This window comes from Sus scrofa, chromosome 6, assembly GCF_000003025.6.
Source record: "Sus scrofa isolate TJ Tabasco breed Duroc chromosome 6, Sscrofa11.1, whole genome shotgun sequence".
In the NCBI taxonomy this organism is placed as follows: domain Eukaryota; kingdom Metazoa; phylum Chordata; class Mammalia; order Artiodactyla; family Suidae; genus Sus; species Sus scrofa.
Window position 1 is genome coordinate 82,352,386 of NC_010448.4, and position 16,448 is coordinate 82,368,833.

Genomic DNA, 16,448 nt, shown 5'->3' on the forward strand with positions numbered 1-16,448 from the left:
CCATATGCTGCAGGTGCAGCGCTAAAAAGACAACAACAGCAGCAAAAGAAGTGTATTTAAGTTTATGATTTCTGAGTTCCTGTTTTGGCTCAGTGGTAACAAATCTGACCGGTGTCTATGTGGGTGAGGGTTAGATCTCTGGCCCTGCTCAGTGAGTTAAGGATCCAGCATTGCTCTGAGTTGTGGTATAGGTTGCAGACATGCCTTGGATCCCACGTTGCTGTGGCTGTGGTGTAGGCCAGCAGCTGTAGCTCTGATTTGACCCCTAGCCTGGGAACATCCATATGCCGAGGATGCAGCCCTGAAAATCAAAAAACAAAAATGATGGTTTCTAATTATATATCTTAAAAAGTACATGCTTGGAGTTCCCGTCGTGGCGCAGTGGTCAACGAATCCGACTAGGAACCATGAGGTTGCGGGTTCGATCCCTGGCCTTGCTCAGTGGGTTAAGGATCCGGTGTTGCCGTGAGCTGTTGTGTAAGTTGCAGACACAGCTGGGATCTGATATTGCTGTGGCTGTGGCGTAGGCTGGCAGCTATCGCTCCGATTGGACCCCTAGCCTGGGAACCTCCATATGCCGAGGGAGCAGCCCAAGAAATGGCAAAAAGACAAAAAAAAAAAAAAAAAAAAAAAAAAGCACATGTGCACTTTTAGAGGATTTGGAGGAAAAAAAAAAAAAAACAACACTTGGTTATCCCATCATCTGAAAATAACCAATGACACCTAACCTCAGGTCGAGATCTCTCCCTGACTACGCCTAACCCACGCTGAGCTCCCTTCCTCAGATTTGGAACAAACTGGGTGTTTTTCCTTATATATTTAGAAGTATGTGTGTAGTGGGATGGACTGGGAGTTTGGGGTTAGTAGATGCAAACTATTGCATTTGGAGAGGATAAGCAATGAGATCCTGTTGTATATATAGCACAGGGAAATATATCTAGTCACTTGTGATGGAACATGATGGAGGATAGTAGGAGAAAAGCAATGTGTGTGTGTGTGTGTGTGTGTGTATGACTGGGTCATGTCACTTTGCTGTACAGCAGAAATTGATAGAACAATGTAAATAACTGTAATAGAAAAAGTAAAAACCTAAAAAAAGAAGTACATGTGTAGCCACAAACATCAGGATCAAACCATGTACATATAATGTTTAATATTCTTTTTGCCATTGGGCATATCATGAACTGAAATTGCAGAATACATCTTAAATGTTTTCTACAACCAGGAAAATTAGACAACAGATAAAACTGAATTACCCCATGCCAACATCAATACACAGCTACAGTAATCCTTTTGTCTAGTACTTATCTAGTTCTTTTATTTAAAAAAAATATCAGATGCTTCCATTTATTGAAACCCTTACCTCTATAGGTGAAACAGTGATAATGGTACCCACCCCACAGGATTTTGAGGAGGATTAAATGAGATGAAGAAAATACAGTCCCTGCTCCAGTGGAGCTCATGGCATATGGCCGGGATGGGGGTGGGTGGGACAGAGGGGCGATCAAGTTACTAGTGCTAAAACCAAAAAAAACCAAAGATGAGAGCAGTGTAGCAGTGGTGAGCAGCGTCTCAGCCAAAGGCATACTGTGAGCCTGGGCACCTGACGTCACCTCCTCCCTCAGCCTCAGTTTCCAGTTGGCTTTCTGTTAGAATTGTCCCACATGTGCCTGCCTGTGTTTTCAATGTGTGTGTTGCAGGGAGATGAGCTCCCCCCTACTCTGCCCATCTTAAGCCACCTCCAGCCTCAGTTCCCTCTTCTGTAAAATGGGCATAGATTCAGTATGATAATGCATGTCAAGGGCTTAGCTTGTGCCTGGCCCCTCATGGGGTCTTCTTCAATGAGAGTTACGACCAAGTTTCATCAAGTCTCAATGCTGGCAATTGGAGGATGCACCACCATCTATATATTATCCCTTTCACTGTAAAGACATTGTGATTCCAGAGGTCAGACTGCGGTGGGAAAGTCTTAAATTATATCTTTTCGTAATCTTATGGATATCTTTGTATCTTAGATTGTATATAGTGTTGTGCACAGAAGGGTCTGGAACACTGAAGAAGGAACACATCTGTCATACTCTCAATTTCTCTCTCCAGGTCTCTCCCTTCCAGCTCCCTTCATTTTGTCTCACTCTCCGGTTTTCCAGACGCTTCGCCCATTCTTCCACTAGGTGGCGCCCTGGCCCTGGGTGTCTGCAGCGGGAGCTGACGCCCTAAAGTTAGTCTGCTCCTCCCGCTTCCCCTTTCCTTCCTCTTTCCCTTAACTCCATCCCTATCTTTTTTTCCCTCCAGAGGCAGAAAGAGGCCTAATTCAGTGCTCAGAGACTCTCCGGAAGGTTCCAGAGCTTGAAGAACAGGCCCAGGGCCTTTGCAGCTCACTGACCCCAATCCATCCCAACTTGGAATTCTTTCACAGCCAGGCCCCAGCTCTCTCCAGTTCGGACTTGCACACCTTCAGCGAAACTCGCTGCTTTCCGAGGATACTGTTCTGGAAGGAATCCATGTAATCCATGCACTTGAGCTCTGAAGATAAACCCAGCTGGGTTCTAATGTCCCCAGTTTGCTCCTTTTTCAGCCAGCGACTCAAACTCTTCTCTGTGTTGTTTCTGGGTGAATCCTCAGGGTCTGGCACTCCTCTGGTAAATGACTACGTAAAGGAACACACTCAATTGTCCTCTGCGTCAGTTTCTGCACTTGTGAAATGAGTTAATGATAGTACTTACCTCATAAACTTGTGAGGATTGCACACTAAGGACCTGAGGGAGGCTTAGCCTCATACCTGGCACATGGCAAGCCTTCTACAAATACTTCGTTCATTTTCTTACCTATGGATAGTTCTATTCCTTTCATCTAAAAGTTCTCCTTTAGAGCAATCTGAATGTTGATTCCTAAGACTTCCACACTCAGGCCTTGGTCTTAGCCCTGTCCTTGGAGCCAAGAAGGACATTTACTCCCTTTTCCAAAAGATTCAGCTCTGCAGACATGTGTGCCTACTGTGTGCCAAGTACCAGGGTCACCAAGACAACAAAGACATGACCAGGGTTCCCTCTGTGGCTCAGTGGTAACAAACCCAACTAGCATCTGTGAGGATGCGGGTTGATCCCTGGCCTTCCTCAGTGGGTTAAGGATCTAGCATTGTCGTGAGCTGTGGTGTAGGTTGCAGATGCGACTCGGATCTGGCGTTGCTGTGGCTGTGGTGTAGGCTGGCAGCTGTAGCTCTGATTCGACCCCTGGCCTGGGAACCTCCATATCCTGCACATGTGGCCCTAAAAAGCAAGAAAGCAAACAAAGACACAACCATGATTTGGTCCTTTGGGTGCCTCTTTGTTTAGCCAGGGAAAGAGACAGGCAACAGTGGGTGCTCAGTGATGTTTCTGAATGAATAATAGGACTTATTTATTGAGCATTTATTGCACCTCATTTTCTTCTTCTGCCCGTGTTCCTGGGCATTCTAATCCCATTTTATAGATGAAAGCACAGAAAGGTCTCATAAGATGGTGAGTCCAGAACCAGGATTTGGATCCTGTCTGACTGCAGAACTCACACCTGAATCTCTAAGCCCTGTTATTATTATTTTTTAAGTGTTTACATCTTCAATAGTCCTCATAAATGCAGGGCTTTTTGGGGGGTTTTTTTGGCCACTCCGCAGCATATGGAAATTCCCAAGCCTGAACCGCAGTTGCGACCTACACCACAGCTGAGGTAAGGCTGGATCCTTTAACCCACTTTGCTGGGCTGGGGATCAAGCCTGTGTCCTGGTGCTGCAGAGACACCAATGATCCTGTTGTGCCACAGTGGGAACTCCGTAAGTGGAGTTTTTTGGTTTTGGGTGTGTCCACAGCATATGGAAGTTCCTAGGCCAGGGATTGAACCCAAGCCACAGCAGTGACAATGCCAGATCCTTAACCTGCTGCACAAGGCACCTCCCTCTAAGCTGTTATCACTTCACCTTGGAGGATGCTCAAGCCCATGGGAGAATTTCTGTTCCTGAGCATTCCACCACCACTACCATGATTTCATGGCTAGTCCCAGCATCTGTTCCCCATCTCTCCCACCATCAGAGCCCTATTTGGCTCTACTGGAATCCCATGTGATTGGCTGGGGATGGGGGTGACCTCCAGCTCCAGGGCAGGCTCTGATGGCTTAGGCCAAGCAATGCGTCTTTCCCATATCCTGTCACTAAACCAGAGCCAGTGATTTGTCAAAAGAAGTCAGCAGGGCTTTTGGGGGAGAGAAGCTGCTTTTGCTTCTTCAGAAGTAGTGGGAGGGATACTGTTTCCTGGAGAGTGTGTTGAAGGGATGTGAGAGCTGGAGGTACAGCAGCTCTTTTGCCAAAAGAGGATTCATTTTGAGGATGAAGACAACATATAGAGGAAGGCAGAGCCCAGACACTTCATAGTGAAATAGCACCCAGTCTGTGGTTTTGTTTGTTTGTTTGTTTGTTTGTTCCTGGCATGCGGAAGTTCCTGGGCCAGGAATGGAATCTGCACCATAGCAGTGACAATGACAGATCCTTAACCACTAGGTCACCAGGGAACTGCCCCAGTCTGTGTTTTTATTAGTTCCTATTGTTGTGTAACCAATCACCCTAAATTTTTTTTTTTCTTTTTAGGGCCATACTTGCAGTACATGGAAGTTTCCAGGCTAGGGGTTTGAATGGGAGCTACAGCTGCTGGCCTACGCCACAGCCACAGCCACAGCCACAGCCACGCAGGATCTGAGCCATGTCTGCAACCTACACCACCACTCACGGCAACGCTGAATCTTTAACACGCTGAGCAAGGCCGGGGATCAAACCTGTATCCTCATGGATCCTGAGCCACAACGGGAGCTCTTGAGCTGGGTTTTCTGATCCATGCTAATCAAAGAGCCCTGGTTAGTACACCCAGTACCTCCTGGGATGTGCCTTCATCTTCCTGGCCTCATTCTCCAGACCTGCCTTGTCTGACTGAGTCCCTCTTAAGTGCAGAGGTGAAAACTGGGCTTAGGCTCCAAGAGGGGTCTTTCATCTTATGACAAAGCATGTGGCCCAGGTCCATGACCCACGGTGACGATGCTGTAGGAAAACTGCTCTGTTGATTCATGATCCATCGTATTCATTTTTCCATTGGCTGCTCATGCCAAGACATGACTTTTCCATCCTGGACCTATCCTTAAACATTTGGCAACAATTTCCACGTCTCTCCAGATTGGTCCCCTTTAGAGGGACAAAGAAATCAACCTCATGGCCAAGTGGGAAGAGCTCTGGGTCCACTTCCACTTTGGCCACCTTGCTATGTGACCCTGAGCGGGTCCCTGCTTCCCTCTGGGCCTTGGCGCCCTCCCTTATGAAAGAGAGGTTTGGGCTAACTGCCTGAGCAGGCTTCTAGGATTTTCTTAGTTCCCTCCTGTCCAGAAGAGACATGACATTTCAGGATTAGCTTCACCCAGACCATCCGGGTCTGTGTGGGCCTTCACATCTTAGCATACACGTCATGTCCTTTGCATCTGCATCTCATCTGATCCTCCCAGAAGCCAATGAAGAAACAGGACCAGGCAGACCTGCAGGACAGACGTGGTTTTGCCTCCGGGGCCTGCAATACAAAAGCCCCCATCATTTTTTGAGTATTTTCTCCTCGTTGTGTGCCAAGAACTTCATGGATGTTCCTTTCGTCTCATTCTCACGTCAACCCTGATGGGTGGTTACTATAATTACCCCTGTCCACAGATAAGGACGATGACGCGCGTGGAGGGGGTGAAGTAACTGTCCAAGGGACAGGAAGCAAAAGGGAGCGGTGGAGCTGGGATTCGAACCTGGCTGGAGGGCCTCAGGGACTCCCTGTGTTTTGCACCACACCACACTCCCTCTTGGTATTTAACAGGCGTGCAGGGCTGGGGCTGGAGCTGGGGCGGGGCAAAGCTAGGAAGCCTGAGACTTGGGTTCGCGAACAAACTCTGGATACTCACCTGTTCTGCGGCCAGGGCAAAGCTCGCATCGCTCTGAGCGTCGGTCTCCTTATCCTTACAATGCGGATAGTGATTCTCAGGGAATTTTGAGGCCTGGGGACAACATTTGCTGTGAGGGCCCCTGTGGACGGCCAAGAGCTGCCTAAATGTAAGAGATGCTTGTTTTTCTTCATCCCGGAGCAGGAGCTGGGGTTGGAAGGCCGACCAGGGTGCGCCAAGTGTCCCAGAGTGGCTGTTTTCAACCTTGGCGTGCATGAAAGCCCCTGGGAAGGAAGAGGCAGGGCGGGAGGAAAGGCCAGAGCCCCAGGTTCTTATCTAGAACTTCCCTCCACGGGAAGAGAAACTCCGGACTGCCACCACCAAGTTCCAAGCATTCCAGCCGGCTCAGCGGGAGGAAGCCTGTCATCGCCTGACCTTGCAGCAGCCCTAGAGGGGCCGGGGCGGGGGGGGGGGGGGGTTGGCAGTAATCCTCTCTCCCAGCCTCTGTCCCTGCCCTGCCCTGGTCTCACTGTCCAGGGCATGGCCCGAGGCCCAGCCCCCAGGCCTGTCCTACCAACAGGCCAACCATACCAGGGGGCGGCTTTCGAGAGTGACTGGGACTTGGAATCGGGGCTCCCAGGCTCTGGTTCTGGTTTCCTCTCTGGACCTCAGGGTCTCCTCTGTGAAACAGGGACATCAGTGAAGGTCGCCAGTAAACGGCAGTTCTGGGATGGGACAGATGTGCCTGTCCTGGGGTCAAGCAAGAGCCACCTGCTGCACACGTCACGGAGTGCTCCCTGCTTCTGCTTCCTGGGCTGCCGGAGAAACACACACACATGCTGCCCTCTTGGTTGGCGGTCAACAGCACTCTGGCCCAGGAAGTCCAGGTTCAAGCCATCTTTGTAATTTTGTGTCTGATTCTTCTTGAATTCTTGCTCCCAGTTGGGCTGCAAGGTCCTCAAGGATGAGAGACTGGGTGTTTCTGTGTGCCAAAGGGAGTTAAGGATCTGGTGTTGTCACTGCAGCAGCTCAGGTCACTGCTGTGGCTCGGGTTTAATCCCTGGCCCAGAAACTTCCATATACCGAGGACAAAGAAGGATGAGAGGGAGTTCCCATTGTGGCTCAGGGAATTAAAAACCCAACTAGGCAGTTCCCGTCTTGGTGCAGCAGAAACAATCCAACTAGGAACCATGAGGTTGCGGGTTCAATCCCTGACCTCGCTCAATGGGTTAAGGATCTGGCATTGCTGTGAGCTGTGGTGTAGGTCCCAGAGGTGGCTCGGATCCTGTGTTGCTATAGCTGTGGCATAGGCCAGCAGCTGTAGCTCCAATTAGACCCCTAGCCTGGGAACCTCCATATGCCTCGGGTGCAGCCCTAAAAAGACCAAAAACAAACAAACAAAAAAAACCCCAAAAAACCCCAAAACACCCAACTACTATCCACAAGGATGCAGATTTGATCCCTCGCCTCACTCAGTGGATTAAGGATCTGTCACTGCTGTGAACTGTGGTGTAGGTCACAGACATGCCCTAGATCCCTCGTTGCTGTGGCTGTGGTGCAGGCTGGAAGCTACAGCTCTGATTTGACCCCTAGCCTGGGAATTTCCATATGCTGCTGGTGTGGCCCTAAAAAGAAAAAAAAAAAAATTTTTTTTTAATGTTTTCGGTCTTTTGTCTTTTTAGGGCTGGATCCTTAACCCACTGAGCGAGGCCAGAGATCAAACCCGCAACCTCATAGTTCCTAGTCGGATTCATTTCCGATGTGCCACGACGGGAGCTCCCCAAGAAAGAGAAAAATTAAAAAAAGATCGAGAAACCAGGAGTCTGGGGCCTGTTTACTTCTGTGTTCCCTTCTGAGCCTAATATAGGATCCAGCAGACTGAACTGCAGACCTGTTTACTGACTGCACTGCTGGGCCATCCTTGAGTCCTTTGATGAGCTGTCACTCCACTCCCAGTGCCAGTTGGAAAGTGTTCTGGCCACACAGGGGGAATCTTACCTTCTGCCCACGGCTCCACCCCGCTCAGACGGTGTGACTTAACACAGGGCCCTTCCTCTCTCCCAGGTGGGCACCAAAGCGCCAAGTGAAGGGAGCAGTGGAGATTCCTGGCTGGTGGGGCTCGGCCAAGGGCATGAGCTGGTACTCCAGCCTTCGCCCCACCCCCGGAGCCGCTCTGTCCTTTTTTTTTTTCCCCCTGCACCCACAGCATGTGGAAGTTCCTAGGCCAGGGATGGAAACCATGCCACAGCAGTGACCAGAGCCCCTGCAGTGACAATGCCAAATCCATAACCCACGGCAACACCAGGGAACTCTCGTCCTTCATTTTTAACTTTTACACATTGGGCTTCCATGCGAGGTTTCTCTTTTGTTTTTAAGGCTTTCCTGAGGCAAAAGTGATACACACTAAACTGGTGTATTTAAAGTGTATGATTTGATACGTTTTGACACATACACACACACACATGCGCACACACACTTGGGAAACCAGCTACAATCAAGAGAGGGAACATATCCATTACCCTCAAGAACTCCTTGGAGTTCCCTTCATGACTCAGCAGAAATGAATCTGACTAGCATCCATGAGGACACAGGTTCGAGCCCTGGCCTCACTCAGTGGGTTAAGGATCTGGCATGTAAATCGCAGATGCAGCTGGGATCTGGCGTTGCTGTGGCTGTGGTGTAGGCCGGCAGCTGTAGCTCTGATTTGACCCCTAGCCTGGGAACCTCCATATGCCGAGGGTACAGCCCTAAAAAATTTTTTAAAAGAAACCTCTCCTGCCCCTTTCTAATTCCCCCATTGCCTAGGAGCCACACACTAGCTGGCGTGTTTTTTTTTTTCTCTTTTTTTTAATTACTCAATGAATTTATTACATTTATAGTTGTACAATGATCACCACAATCCAGTTTTACGGTATTTCCACCCCGTACCCCCAGTGCATCCCCCCACTTCCCAACCTCTCTCCTTTGGAAACCATAATTTTTTCGAAGTCTGTGAGTCAGTATCTGTTCCACAAAGAAGTTCATTGTGTCCTTTTTTCAGATTCCCCATGTAAGTGATAACGTTTGATGTTGGTGTCTCATTGTCTGACTTCACTTAGCATGATAATTTCTAGGTCCATCCATGTTGTTAAAAATGCCGTTGTTTCGTTCCTTTTAATGGCTGAGTAATATTCCATTGTGTATATATATGTACCCAGTTGCAGTTTTCTAGATTTTTTTTTTTATGTAAACAAACCCATACAGTATGTACTGATTTGTGTTGGCTTCTTTCATTCAGCACAATTGTTTTGAGATTCACCTGTGTTGGCACGTGTATGAATAGCCCATTCCTTTCTAATGCTGCCTGTGTCGTGCTATACGGATGCACCATATTTCGTTTACCCACTGACTTGTTGGTGGGCACTTGGGTAGTTTCCCACTTGCAGCTATTACAAATGAATGTTCCTGCTGTGAACACTCCTTCTCACAAGATTTTATCTGAAAAAGTTGCACGGTTAAAAAAAAAAAAAAAAAGCGAGAGTTCCCTGGTGGCTCAGTGGGTTTAAGATCCAGCAGTGTCACGGCAGTGGCTTGGGTTGCCGCTGTGGCGCAGGTTCAATCCCTGGCCCGGGAACTTCTGTATGCTGTGAGCATGGAAAAGAAGAAGAAGGGGGAGGGGGAGGAGGAGGAGAAAAAGAAGCCGCATAACATGATCTCCAAAGTCACGGGCTTTTAAGGACAGGAAAGCTGTCGTGGGGAGTCATGTTCTAAGGGAAGTGCCATTTTCGAGATCCTGTGGGTGCCAAGCAGCTGACCGCATGGACTCATTCCAGCCCAGCATGTCTGGGACGCAGGTGCCATTGTTTCTCCCAGTTTACAGACAAAACAGCTGAGCCATAGAGGTGTCTGATGACACACATCGAGCCTATGGCAGAGCCGTGACTCAGCCCCAGGGTCTGATGGCCTCTGGGAAGAGAACCAGCACTGGTTCTTTTGCTTACTTTGACTCACTGAGTGGTTGGGATGGATATTTGCGTTGTATCCTCATGCTGGGCTCACTGGGGACACCCAGTCGAGCCTGGAAGGCACAGTGGGGAGGGGTGCAGAGCAGCAGCAGGAAGTGAGTTCGCCATGGTCCTGAGGGGCACCGGGCCGGGCAGAGGCAGGCAGGCAGGAGCCCCTTGTTGTGCAGAGGCGGCTGGACCCTCCACGTGTGTTCTCTCCTGTAACGTTCACAGTAATCCTGTGACATGGAAGATTATCTCCATTTTATTTTATTTTTTTATTTTTATTATTTTATGGCCACACCCACAGCAAACAGAAGTTCTAGGGACTGAATCCAAGTTGCAGCTTCAACCTACACCAAAGCTGCACCTACACCGGATCCTTAAGCCACTGCGCTGGGGATCAAACCCAAGCCTCTGAAGCCACTCAAGCCACTGCGGTTGGGTTCTTAACCCACTGTGCCACAGTGGGAACTCCTCCATTTTATAGATGAGAAAACTGAGGGTCAGGAGAATCTGTCAGTCAGGCTTCTGTCGGCGTCAAGTAATAGAAAAGCCAACTGAAAGTGGCTTAAGCCATAAATACATTCACCTGACAAAACCCCCAAAGTGCCAGATGTTATCTGGGGTCCCCAGAACCCAGGCTCCTTCCCTCACTGTAGGCTTCATCCTCTGTGCTGGGCTCATCCCTCCCTCGCAGCCCCCAGAACGGTGGCAACAGTTTCAGGGGTCACAAGCCAACAATGGCATCTGCAGCCACCCAGAGAACTCTCTCCCCAGTCACCCCCCCCACCTTTTTTTTTTTTTTTTTTTCAGCTGAGCCCAAGGCATGTAGAAGTTCCCCAGCTGGGGATGGAACCCGTGCCACAGCAGTGACAAGGTCGGTCCTTAACCCACTGCGGCCGGGAGAGAACACCCTTTTTATTTTTTCTGTCACCCCTTTTAAGAGGGAAGAGTCCCACCTGGCAGCTCTCAGCAGACTCCCCCTCACTTCTCAAGGGCCAGAATTGCCTAAGCTAATCCTCCAATCAGGAGCCACCTTTTGGGTGGGGTCCCGGAGGTGGGTGCTGACCGGAGGGTCTGGTCCTGAGGAAGTAAGGGTCTGCCTCAGAGAAGGGACTTGCTCAAGGATGCAGGTGGTTGGAGGCGGAGCCGAGCCCTAAAACCCAGAGGTGCTCCACCCTGCCTGTTAACCTTCCAAGATTTTATTATCCTCCTTCCACAGGAGAGGAAATAGAGGCTCCTGTTGTAGAAACCAGGCACTTCCCAGCCCCGCTGCTCCATTAGCACAGTCCATGCCAGTGGTGTATTATCCCACCACCTACGAGGTAAGATGCTATCCTTACACCCATTTTACAGAGGGAGACACAGAGGCACAGAGAATAAGATGCTTGCCTAAGGTCACACCGCCAGAAAGTGGTGATCCTGGTATTTGAACCCTGCCTGGTATTCCAGAAGCCCGCCACACACAAAGGTCAAAGGTGGGGCAGGGGGAAGGGTCAGGTAGGCAAGTCAGAGGGCAGGTGGGATGGCCTCCAGGGAGAGCTGAGCAGTCACAGGCGAATGCTGGCTGCTTGGAAAGCCCAGTGGCCGGAACCCAGCTGGGGCCAGGCCAGCTGGCAGGCCAAGCCCAATCTGCAACATGAGCCCAGGAGCTGTCACTGTCCACCCACCTCGCCTGCTTCTCCGGTTCCAGGTCTCTGCCTGGGCCCCTGCAGGAGCCCAAAGTATAGATTTAGGTTTTATCGGTAACAAGTGCTCATAGGACAGCTCAGCAAACCACAGATGCTTGCAGTCCAGAGGAACTTCAAGGAATTTGGGTCTGATGCTCCATTTTACAGATGGGAAAACTGAGGCCAATCTTGCGTAAAAGCTTGGTTGGTTGGTTAATTTTTTTATCTGTTTTATTCACTTCCTCATCCCTGTCACCTAGAATAATGTGTGTCACATAGTAGGCATTCAATAAACATTTGTAGAATGAACGACTGATTCTTTGAATAAATGTGGTACTTAGCATTGCAGCAGCAAGCTGCTGTCAGGAGTTTCTGTTGAGGCTCAGCGAGTTAAGAGCCTGACTAGTATTCATGAGGATGCAGGTTCGATTCCTGGCCTCGCTCAGTGGGTTAAGGATCTGGCTTTGCTGCAAGCTGTGGTGTAGGTTGAAGATGTGTCTTGGATCTGGTGTTGCTGTGAGTTTGGTATAGGCTGGCAGCTGCAGCTCTGAGTCGGACCTTAGCCTGGGAACTTCCTTATGCCTCAGGTGCGGCCCTAAAAAGAAACAAACAGAAAACCAGTAAGAAAGCTGGCTGTCAGAAGAGGGTGTCTTCTCCAGCTCCTGACATAACATGTGGGAGGACCACATGGGTCAGAGTTCCCGTCGTCGTGGCTCAGTGGTTAGCAAATCCCACTAGGGACCGTGGGGTTGTGGGTTCGATCCCTGGCCTCGTTCAGTGGGTTAAGGATCCGGCGTTGCTGTGAGCTGTGGTGCAGGTCGCAGACGAGGCTCAGATCCTGAGTTGCTGTGGCTGTGGTGTAGGCTGGCGGCTACAGCTCCGGTTGGACCCCTAGCCTGGGAACCTCCATATGCCTCGGGAGCAAAAGAGAAAAAAAAAAAAAAAGTAGCTTGTCAAAATATAACCTCAGAAGGCGGACAGGCTCTCACAGACACAATATTCAATATGTTTTCCCCAACACACACACACACACACACACACACACACACACACACCAAGCATCACTTTAGTTACAAAGACAGAACCGCCTCAGTCTCCTTAAGCATAAATGGGAGGCAGGAGGTGGGGAGGTTCCTGGCAGGATGCTTGTGTGAGGGCAAAGGGTAGGAAAAGCAGCTGGAGCTCCAAGGGGCCAGAAACACACCAGAAAATAAAAAATGACATTATTCGCCACCACCCCTGCCCATCTGGTCCGCATGCCCACATTTTTCTCCCTTTCGCTGATCACGAGCTTTCTCAGGGCTCCCGGCTGCCTCAGCCCCAGCTTTATAGGTCCTCTCAGTTCCAACACCCAACAGAGGCCAGGATCTAGGTTTCAATTTCAAATTCTAGGAACGTGAATGTGATTGGCCAGCTGGGACGGGGTGCTGCCTCTGGTCCAGAGGCCACCAGCCATGCCCAGGGTTTTAGAAGCAGACTTTGAGACCGGGGTGTGGGTGGCTTCTGGATGTGGAATATGGAAGGTGAAGGAAGTGGTCTCTCCCCAGTCCAGCCGACTGATCTAATCCCTTCCCAGCCCACATCCTTCAGACAAGAAGTCTTGATCATCTCCCCTAACGGCACCCACACAGCACAATGTCATCCATTGTCCCTTGTTACTCATTATGGATTGAGGGCTCGTAAGTCATCCCTTCTTGTGAACTACACGCTGCTCATTTGCTCACGTCTATAGCTACAGCATTTACACAATTTTACATCAAGGCGACCACCTGCTGCTTCCTTCTCCTCCTTTGGCTGCAAACCTCATATGAGAGAGGATCTGATTGGTTCTCCCACTCCAACTTGTCAGGGCTTCTCCTGTTGGCCAGAGCATTCACTCCAGCTCCCCCACTGGCTGCCAGCCAACCAATAGGATGGCTTTCTGAGGACCAGAGGCCCGCCCATCCGTGGACAGTAATGGTTGGGGTCGTGTTTTAGCTTTGGCTTCTGCAAGTGTTTCCTCCTCTTGTTCTGATTTTTCTATGGGCCCAGACCAGTTCCCTATGTTCCTACCCCCCCCCCCCCAATTCCTTGTTTCATTGTTCACGGAGGTTTATTTTTCTCCTTCCTGCCGTTTCCCCACCTTTTTCCTGGCAATCGAACATTTTGGACACAGCTCTGTTCATTTCAAGCAATAGCCACAAGTATCACTTTGAGCGAGTCCCTCTTTGAGCCTCAGTTTTCCCGTGTGTAAATTGGGGCTACTTATTTCCATCTCACAGAGTTATTGTGGCATGAAAGGAGTCCATGTATGAGCGAGGTCTTGTCACAGAACTGGACCTTAAACAAACTCGGTGTTGGTCCTGCCTTTTGGCATCAGCCCTTCGTTAAAGTGGTCCAAAGTCCTGAGGGACAGAGCTGGACCAGGAGAGAGAAGAGGTTTGAGTTCACGCCACAGCTGGGCATCTAACTTGCTGTGTGATCTTGGGAAATTCCCTTCCCTTCTCTGGGATCAGTTTCCTCATCCGACAAGTGAGAGTTGGAGCAGAGGAGGATTTCTCAGACTGCAAAATGGGTTTAATAGCATACCATACACAAAAAGAGAAAGAGGTCAGCTAGACCTCTTGGGGAAAGCCATTTAACACCTATTGGAACAGTAAAAGCTCTGGGTCTGTGCTGTCCAATATGGTGTCCTCTAGCCACATGTGATTATTTATTTCGGCTGTGCCCACAGCATATGGAAAGTTCCCAGGCCAGCTATCGAACCCAAGCCACAGCAGTGACTATGCTGAATCCTTAACTGCTAGGCACCAGGGAACTCACCACATATGATTATTTAGATTCTGTTAACTAAAAGAACTAGAACTGGGAGTTCCTAATGTGGTGCAGTGGGTTAAGAATCCAACTGCAGGAGTTCCTGTCATGGCTCAGTGGTAACAAACCTGACTAGTATCCATGAGGATGCAGGTTTGATCCCTGGCCTTGCTCAGTGGGTTAAGGATCTGGAGTTGCCACGAGCTGTGGTATAGGCTGAAGATGTGGCTCAGATCTGCTGTTGCTGTGGCTGTGGCATAGGCTGGTGGCTGCAGCTCCAATTCCACCCCAGTCTGGAAACTTACATATGCCATGGGTGTGGCCCAAAAAAGACAAAAGAAAAAAAAAGAATCCAACTGCAGTGGCTCAGGTTACTGTGGAGGCACAAGTGTGATCCTGGCCAGCACAATGGGTTAAAGGGTCTGGTATTGCTGCAGCTCAGATTCAATCCCAGGCCCAAGGACTTCCATATGCCCTGGTGTGACCATAAAAAAAAAAATGAACTAGAACTTAGAATTCAGTTCCTCCTTGGCCACATTTCCAGTGCTCAGTGGACCCCTGTGGCCGGTGGCACCAACTTGCACAGCATCTTCTCTTGCTCTCAGGATGGTGTCTGATGGTGCTGCAGTGAGGGGAGGCTGCTTCACTTTAACTCAGCACTTCCCACATGCATTTGATCACACTACCTCTATGGTACATCTATGACCAGCGTAAGGAATAAAACTGCTCCCAGGAATGTGATCTGGAAGATACTGAGCTGGAGGATGTCTCGGGCCTTCCAACACCAAGAGCAGAAAAGGGGAAATGTCCTGGCAACCGAATTCCTCTTTGGGGAGGAAACCACCTGTTTCCAGCAGTTCTTTTGGCTAAAAAACATTGCAATCGTGAGAAGCGATCCCCGTCAATGCAGCTAGGATGCCCTGGGAAGGGGAGTGGACCGAGAACCTCATTGTTCAGGATAGTGAAAGAAGTGGAATTTAGAGGGGGAGATGGAAGGGAGATGGAAGAGGAGATTAGGGCGGGTTGAAGGTGAGAGAAGGTCTGACAATCTGGTAGGGAGATGGAGTCAAAGCAGGAGGGAAGACCAGGGGTCAAGTCGGCAGAAGGACTCTTGAGAACAGAGAGCTCTGATGTTAATATTGTCTGTACACAGCTGCATTGCAATGCAGCTCCCCTCACCCATACCTATGAATCAGTGAATATCTACCACAGCTTGACACATGACCTTGGGGAAAGTTGGGTTTTTTTGGTTTGTCTTTCTTTTGGGGCCTGCACCCACGGCATATGGAGGTTGCCAGGGTAGGGGTCAAATCAGAGCTACAGCTGCCGGCCTATGCCACAGACACAGCAACTCAGGATCTGAGTCATATCTGCGACCTACACCGCAGCTCACAGCAAAGCCAGATCCTTAACCCACTGAGCAAGGGAAAGGTTCGAATCTGCGTCCTCATGGATGCTAGCTGGATTCATCACTGATGAGCCATGACAGGAACTCCTTGGGGAAAGTTTTTAAAAAGGGCTGCCAGTGGGATGGAAAGGGCCTTCAAGGGAGTTGAGAGCTGAAGGAGATTAAGAATTCATGGGGAGTTCCCATGGTGGCTTAGCGGAAATGAATCCAACTAGCATCCATGAGGATCCAGGTCTGATCCCTGGTTTTGTTCAGTGGGTTACGGATCGAGCATTGCCACGAGCTGTGGTGTAGGTCACAAATGCGGCTGGGATCCGGCTTTGCTGTGGCTGTGGCGTAGGCTGGCTGGCTGCTGTAGTTCTGATTCGATCCCTAGCCTGGGAACCTCTATATGCCATGGGTGGTGCGGTCCTAAAAAGACGGGAAAAAAAAAAAAAGAATTCATGGGATTTGGGGGTTGGTAGATGCAACTATTACATTTAGAATGGATAAGCAACGAGGTTCTACTGTATAGCACAGGGAACTAATCCAATCTCTTGGGATAGAACCTGATAGAAGATAGTATGAGAAAAAGAATGTATATGCATGACTGGGGTCACTCTACTGTACAGCAGAAATTGGCACAACACTGTAAATCAACTATACTTTAAAGGATGTTTAAAAAAT